We start from the raw sequence: 7,117 nt of genomic DNA, 5'->3' as shown, positions 1-7,117 counted from the left end.
GTCTATTCTCGTTCGTTTTCCCCATCTTCTATCAAAAACCAGTAGTAGGGGTTTTGATTTTACCCATTTGGAGTTCCACCTAACTTGAAGAAGATTGATCCATCGTCGTTGGGGGGGGAGGACACCTCCATTGAGGGTTTCACAACTAACCCGACTGTTGGGCCCCGGAATCGTTTCAACCTCGAGTCCTTGCTGCCAACCTTTGATTTTCGAGTTAGTTAAGCGTGTTCGACAACCACAACCAAGTAATGGACTTTCAATTCTTAGTAGTAACCTTAGATTTCGAAAATGTGCATTTAGGTTTTGAAATAAAACTTATTGCTTGCATTTAAATCATAAAAAGTTGGTGTTTGATTTCAAATTCATGGTAGAAGTAGATGTTTTGATTATGTTTTATCAAGTTTTAACAATAAACTTGTGGGTGGGTCGAATGATTTGAAGAGTGGAAGAAAATTTTGAAAAAGGGATCGAAAACTCGAAAGTTCGAGTGAGGATTCAATGCTGTAGACGGGAAGGTGCCACCGGCACATACCGAAGGCATTTTGTCGGTCCCATCGACAGAATCAGGGTTCTGCCACCGATGAACCCAAAGCTCACATGAAATTTTATGCTGTTGGCAGGAGGCGTCGGTCCTACCGACACCTGTCAAAGGCCATTCTGTCGGTCCCACCGACAGCTACCGACAGAAACAGTGGGAATGGTTTCGGGATCTGAATATCAAAGGATCAAAATCCAAATTTTGGTTTCAAGAACAAAACATAGATTTCGACGTTTTTGGCAAGTTTTCAAAATGTAATGACTTTCGCGTTACTTTGAATTAGACTATGAAATTTATATGGTGTCAAATCTCGTGTTTGAGGCTTTCATTTCTAAAAACCCATTTTCAATTTCGAGAACTATGAAAAATTGAGTTTCCGACACTTAGTCAAATTTTTACCAGCTTTCCTTGTTTTTAACAACTTTGGTCCCATACATCGTCGATACCTTGTTTTGAATAAACCTTGATGATTTTCAATGGAAAGACAAAAAAATAACCTTGAAAGATTGAAAATGAATAGTTTGATTTGAAAAGACGAAAAGTGAAAATATCGAGAGAATGGAAAAAGGGATAAACAGTAAAGTATCAGAGTCACACCCAAGGGGTGATATCTGCATTTTACATTGTATGTTGTATCTAGGTTGGTGAAAGGATATCCAGGTTATTAATGAAAGGATTGCATGTTTATTTAAGATTATGTTAGCGCATGCGCTAAGTACTATTATTTATTTTTAGGCCGAGGGGGCCACAGTTACATGGTAGAAACTGGATATCCATTCTCAACCCTGTTCTGTTAATTTCTCTTTTGTTTTAAAGGAAAAACATGATATATATATGTAGCTATTTTGTGAGCTGTTAAAGGGTATGTGAATGCCTGAAGAGATAATGCGTCACATCATCCGGAGGGGTGCACTATCCTGAGATGTACGGTAGGGACCACCAAACTCATACGTGGTATGGGATGCGTATGTGAATGGAGTCACAACTGGAATCCGGGTCCATTCATTTCTTATCTTTACCAGTGAACGTGTATTGTATACGAGTGAAGTGTTATTTTGGGAATCATATGCACGCCTGATAGGCATAGACGAAAATGATTAATCAGTAATTACTAACAATCTAGTAGTAATCAAACGTTCTGACACATCGAAAAGAGACCCATTACTTAAGGTCACGTCAAACGGCCAGCCTGAGCCGGATAAATAGTCCCGCAAGCATGGTAAACAGTGACCAACCACAAAATCAGGAACTACGATGTTATTAAGGAATATCATGTCCCGACTGGGAGCGATCTAGTCATGAATCCCAACGCTCAAATTCCATTACTTCACCACTTGTACTATGTATCTGTTGTTATATTTCGAATTATAAATTGAAAAATATGTCTATTATTTCAATGTTGTCAGTTGTATTTGTATAAAATGGAAAATGTATAATGAGTATGAATGATTGATGCTATGTGTAACTTTTAAACTGTTTAGTTGTTCATCCTTGGCTATATGTACCAGTTGATCATATTTTATTTTGTAAAACCTTGCATGTGTTAAAATATTCAGTATGCTTTATTCGATCATGTTTAGGGAGGGTTATTAGTAGGAATTGATTGTGGACTTACTGAGTAACTCTCGTTACTCACCCTTTCCTTCCTATTTTTTTTAATTTCAGCACTCGCAGTTACCGAGGCAGGCGTAGAGTCAGTAAGTAAGGAGTATCTGATCGGTCAGATCGACGATCAGAGTCTATTGCTTGGTGAGTACTAGGGCTACATCCCTTAGTGTTGTCAGTTTTATCCAGGATGTTTATAGTATTTGGATTGAGAGTTTAGGCCTATGTTAAAGTGAGAGTATTTTGGTAAGCCTATATATTGTTAAATCTTCCGCACTCTGATCTACTTACATGTTAGACGTAATTAGTCTTCCGCTGCTAATTCCTGTATTTGCATTTTTTATATATATAAGTTTTGTTATATATTGGATTATCAGGTTTTAGTGTTTCGTAGAATGCTAACATAAACAAAGGGAGCTATGTCCAAATTTCGAGGTGCCACCTAGTACCTGGAGACTTAGCATTGGGTTTTGTGTTAGCGTTTGGTGGGGTGCTACACTTGGCCAGGGCAAAAGTTTTGCCTGGCTATACCTTATCCATGCCCAAAGCAAAACTTTTTGCTTGGTTGTACTTAACCCTTGGCCATGATAGAACTTTTGCTTGGTCGTACCAAACCCTTGGCCAGACAATATTTTATCCCGGATTGGCCTTACCCACGACTAGAGGTGATTTTTGGTATTATCCACCCTCACCCCCCGACCAAAACAAGTGTTTGGCCTAGCTTGAACTTCACTATTTGACTAAAATAGAATCTTAACTTTTTCGCACTCTCTTGGCTTCTTGTGGTGAGTCTAAATCCAAATCAAGTGTGTTTTCACTTTCCCACTTAGTATTGAGCCGAGGGTTCACTATTGTCAAGGGCAATCATATTCTTAGGTCTAAACTTAAGGTCCATCGAAGTCTTCTGGATTTTCTTAAGTATAGGATTAGGACTCAATGTTATCAGTTCAATCACAATAGATTTTCTTATGTGTTTAAGTGGTCAATCTTTATTTGTGAAGCTAATTGAATATTTTGAATTTAGAAAATCATAAAGGAAGTTAGGTTTCTAATTTCACATATTTGATAAAACTAACTTCTAAGTTGTGGTGTTCCCTTCAAATTACACTTAAGGTTTCGATTCTTTAGACCTAGGTGTATCCATAGACCTAGAAGTACTTGTCCTTTCGAATCCAATTCAAATCCATAAGTCTAAGTTGTGAGTCATCCTAGATTGCACGTCAACCCCAAGAGAGTTAAAAAGTTTTTCACCTCAATCCCTAGTATACACCTCCACTCTCTTTTCCTTAGAAGTTCGAGATTCTTAGAAAACATAGTGTTATAAATCCTCACCTATTTTAGGTTTGTTAAAACCTCTCAAGATCACTCCCACTTGTGGGTCATTCCAATCATCCTTTGTCTACAAAGGTCATGGACACAATCAATTCTCATTTGTTTTAGGTTTGTTAAGACCTTCAAGCTCGACCTCACATGTAGGTCACCCTAATCATTCTTCATTGGCAAGGGTCGTGCAATCCTCTAAAAATATTCAAAGGTTTAAATCTCATACAACGAGAGATATCCATTTCCAAGGTTCAAAGGCAAAGCGACCCTATATAACAAACCTTCTTTATGGCCTTTCAGATTTAAATCTCCTACATTCGAGATACCCACTTTCAAGGTTCAAAGGTGAGGCAACCCTATACAATGAACATTCTTTAAGGTTTTTCAGGTTTTGCCACATACACTTGTGGCACTTAACTCAAAGGTTCGAGCATAGCACCCATACAAGGGATCTTTTTTTCTTTTGTATCTCCTATATTCGAAATACCATCAAATATATTCCCTTCTTTCCGTAGAGAGGGTCTCTTAAAAGTCAACTTAGTTCATAAATTGGGTATCTCAAAGATCTTTGGACTTATTAAAAGTTAACTTAGTTCGTAGTTCGGGTCTCTTAAAGACCTTTGGATCACTTAAAGGTCAACTTAGTATGCTTTCTTTTCATAGTTCAGGTCTGTCAAAGACCTTTAGATCGCTTAAAGGTCAACTTAGTATGATTTCCTTTCATAGATCAGGTCTTTTAAAGACTTTTGAGTCTCTTAAAGGTCAACTTAATATGTTTTCTTTTTGTAGTTCGGGTCTCTCAAAGACCTTTAGACCTTTTAAAGGTCATTTTAGATTATAGGCTGGATCTCTTAAAGATCATTGGACCTCTTAAAGGTTACCTTAGATCGAGTTTTAATGTTAGAAGGTCTGGGCAAGGACCTATCTTTATTTTTATAACTCAAACTTTCTCAAATTCATAACATCTCATTTCCTTTCGTAGTTTGGGCCTCTCAAAGACCTTTGGACCTCTTAAAGACCAATTTAGTCTACTCTTATTTTAGTAAATCGAGATTTCTTAAAGACCTTTGGACTTCTAAAGGTCAACTTAACTCATTTTCTTTCTGGAGATTGGGTCTCTTAAAGATATTTGGACCTCTTAAAAGTCAACTTAGTACGTTTTTTTTTCGTATGTATATCCTCAATTCTAGGAAAGTCAATGTAATTAGATTAAGTTCTAGAGTTGTTGACAATTTTGCCCAACCCATAGAATTCTTTAGAACTTGTGAACAAAGACTAGATTACTCCTAGGTTGTTAGAGAGTTAGTTGTGCTAGATGACCTTTGTTAGTACCATGTTTTGTCAATTCCAAGATTAGTCGCATGTTGTCATGTTGTAATCACTGGAAGACATTGTTTGTATACATTACATCAACGACAAATCCATAGTGTATCAAAACCAATCAAGGACAAGGGACATCTTCACCCGTGAAGTATAAGAACACGTTACTATCGAAGCATCTTGTGAGTATTCTAAGGTCATCCCAAAATTAGCCCTATCTTAAGGGAAACAGAAGCTGTCTGCAGGAATGAAGGATCCACCGTCAGCCACCGACAGAACAAAATGAGAAAACATCTATCGACTGCAGAAGCTTAAATTTGTCGGTTCCACCGACAGAATATTCCTCGGTTCCACCGATGAACAACCTATCGGATCCACCGTCATCCACCGACAAATCAAAACGGGAAAACTTTTATTAGTGGCAGAAGCTCTAGCTTGACGGTTCCACCGACAGAATAGTCATCGGTTCCACCGATGAACAACCTATCGGTCCCACCGACATCCACCGCCAGAACTAATCGAGAAACCATCTATCGGTAGTAGAAGCATGGTTATGTTGGTTCCACCACTATAATGCTCATCGGTCCCACCGATGACTCTTGAAGGCTCCACCGACAGTGTTTTCGATAGTGTTCAACGGTAAAATTTTCGACCGTTAAGTTTGGTCGGTGCCACCGACAAGATTCAGGTGCCACCGACAGAAAGTCGTTGAGAATAGTTTCTATAAAACAGAAGCTCTAGGCTTCATTGTTTTTTTGATCAACATCTTCTGAGTTAAGCCCAAGCGAATAAGTACATTTCAAAAGGCTTAACAAAGTAAGAATAATCGTGAGGTGAAGTCGAAACCATGCACATCAAGCTACTTCATCTGGGTTGATCAAGCTTCACTTACTTCATCCTTCAAGCATTTACATTCTAACATTGAGCTAGGCGAGGAGCCATAGATGAAGGACGTAATGAAGAACCGAAGAATAACAAACTCACCTCAATCGTCATAATTGTGAGTTTGATTGTTTTGTTTTAAATTTCAAAAATACTCTTGTAATAGTTTACTTGATTTCTCCTTCAAAATCAAGCACTTGATTGAGTTGTGGACTCAAGTTGACTGATAAAGGTTACTGAGTTCCCGAAGTATAAAACTCAGACATTTTGAGTGGATATGGTTCACTCAATCTTAGGGTTGCAGAATTAACCCCGAAAAAATCTATGTGCGGTTTAAAGTGAACCAAAAACCTCAGTTTTAGTAAACACCAAAGAACCATCGATTGGAGTTCTCTTGGGAGTGGACGTAGGCACAGTTGCTGAACCACTATAAATTGCGTGTCTCGTATTTTTCTCCAATTTCCTTATCTTCATGCAAATCTGAATGTATATCATGATTGATCATAGCTTGCATAAATCTTTTGTTCTATGAATGATTTGATGAATGTATCAATAGAACGAACTCATTAAAAATTCAGTCACACTTAAGTATTCACATTTAGAAGAATTTTTAAATAGTCTTATTCACCCCCCTCTAGGTCTATACATTGTCAAAGCCTGTAATTTCAATTAATACCCAAAGTCCTCATAAATATTTACATGCCATCTAGTTTAATTATCTAAGATTTGATCCAAAGCCAAAAACCTAAAACTCTTCTACTCCCCTAAAAAAAGTCTCTAAAAATTAGGACCTTTTACAATCTTACCCTCTTGATCATCATGATTGGTGTGACCTTAGGTTAGTGAAAGACCTTTATGTCCAAGGAGAGTAGAGGTCATTTGATATTCCTATGAAGTTTTTGTTGAGAATATTGAAAACTCCATGATTTGAGACAATTTTATCTCCAAGGATTTCTCAAACTCTTATAAATAGGACCCCTATTCAAGGCAAGAGGGGGGAGGGCTTAAAGTAATCCAAATTTATGCCCAAATTTCTCTTGAAGGGGGGAGGGGGCTGAAAGTAGAATCTAAATTTCTGTCCAAATTCTCTCAAATCTCTCCAAGCCTTCCCATTTTCTCAAAACCTATCTAAAATCCATAGAAGCTCAACTAAAGAAGAAAGAAGAAGAAGAAAACCAAGGTATGGTTGAACCTTCTATTCCCCTATTTCTAAACTCCTCCTCTTATCTACCCCTTTTTTTCCATTCAAACTATTTTATATCCATATTTTATTGTTTGTAATAATGTAAATCTCAAGTTTGTCTTGTGAGGCTTGGAGGTAAAGAGTAATACCTTCTATAGGCAATATTAGGGCTATCAACGGATACCTATCCGATCGGATAGTGTTATATCCGAATTCGAATCCAAATTTTTTTTATTGATATCCGAATTTGAATTCGAATCCGATCG

The sequence above is a fragment of the Akebia trifoliata genome, chromosome 4 (genome assembly GCF_017979445.1).
Source record: "Akebia trifoliata isolate Shusen 1 chromosome 4, ASM1797944v1, whole genome shotgun sequence".
NCBI lineage: Eukaryota > Viridiplantae > Streptophyta > Magnoliopsida > Ranunculales > Lardizabalaceae > Akebia > Akebia trifoliata.
Note: the sequence above shows the minus strand (reverse complement) of the source record.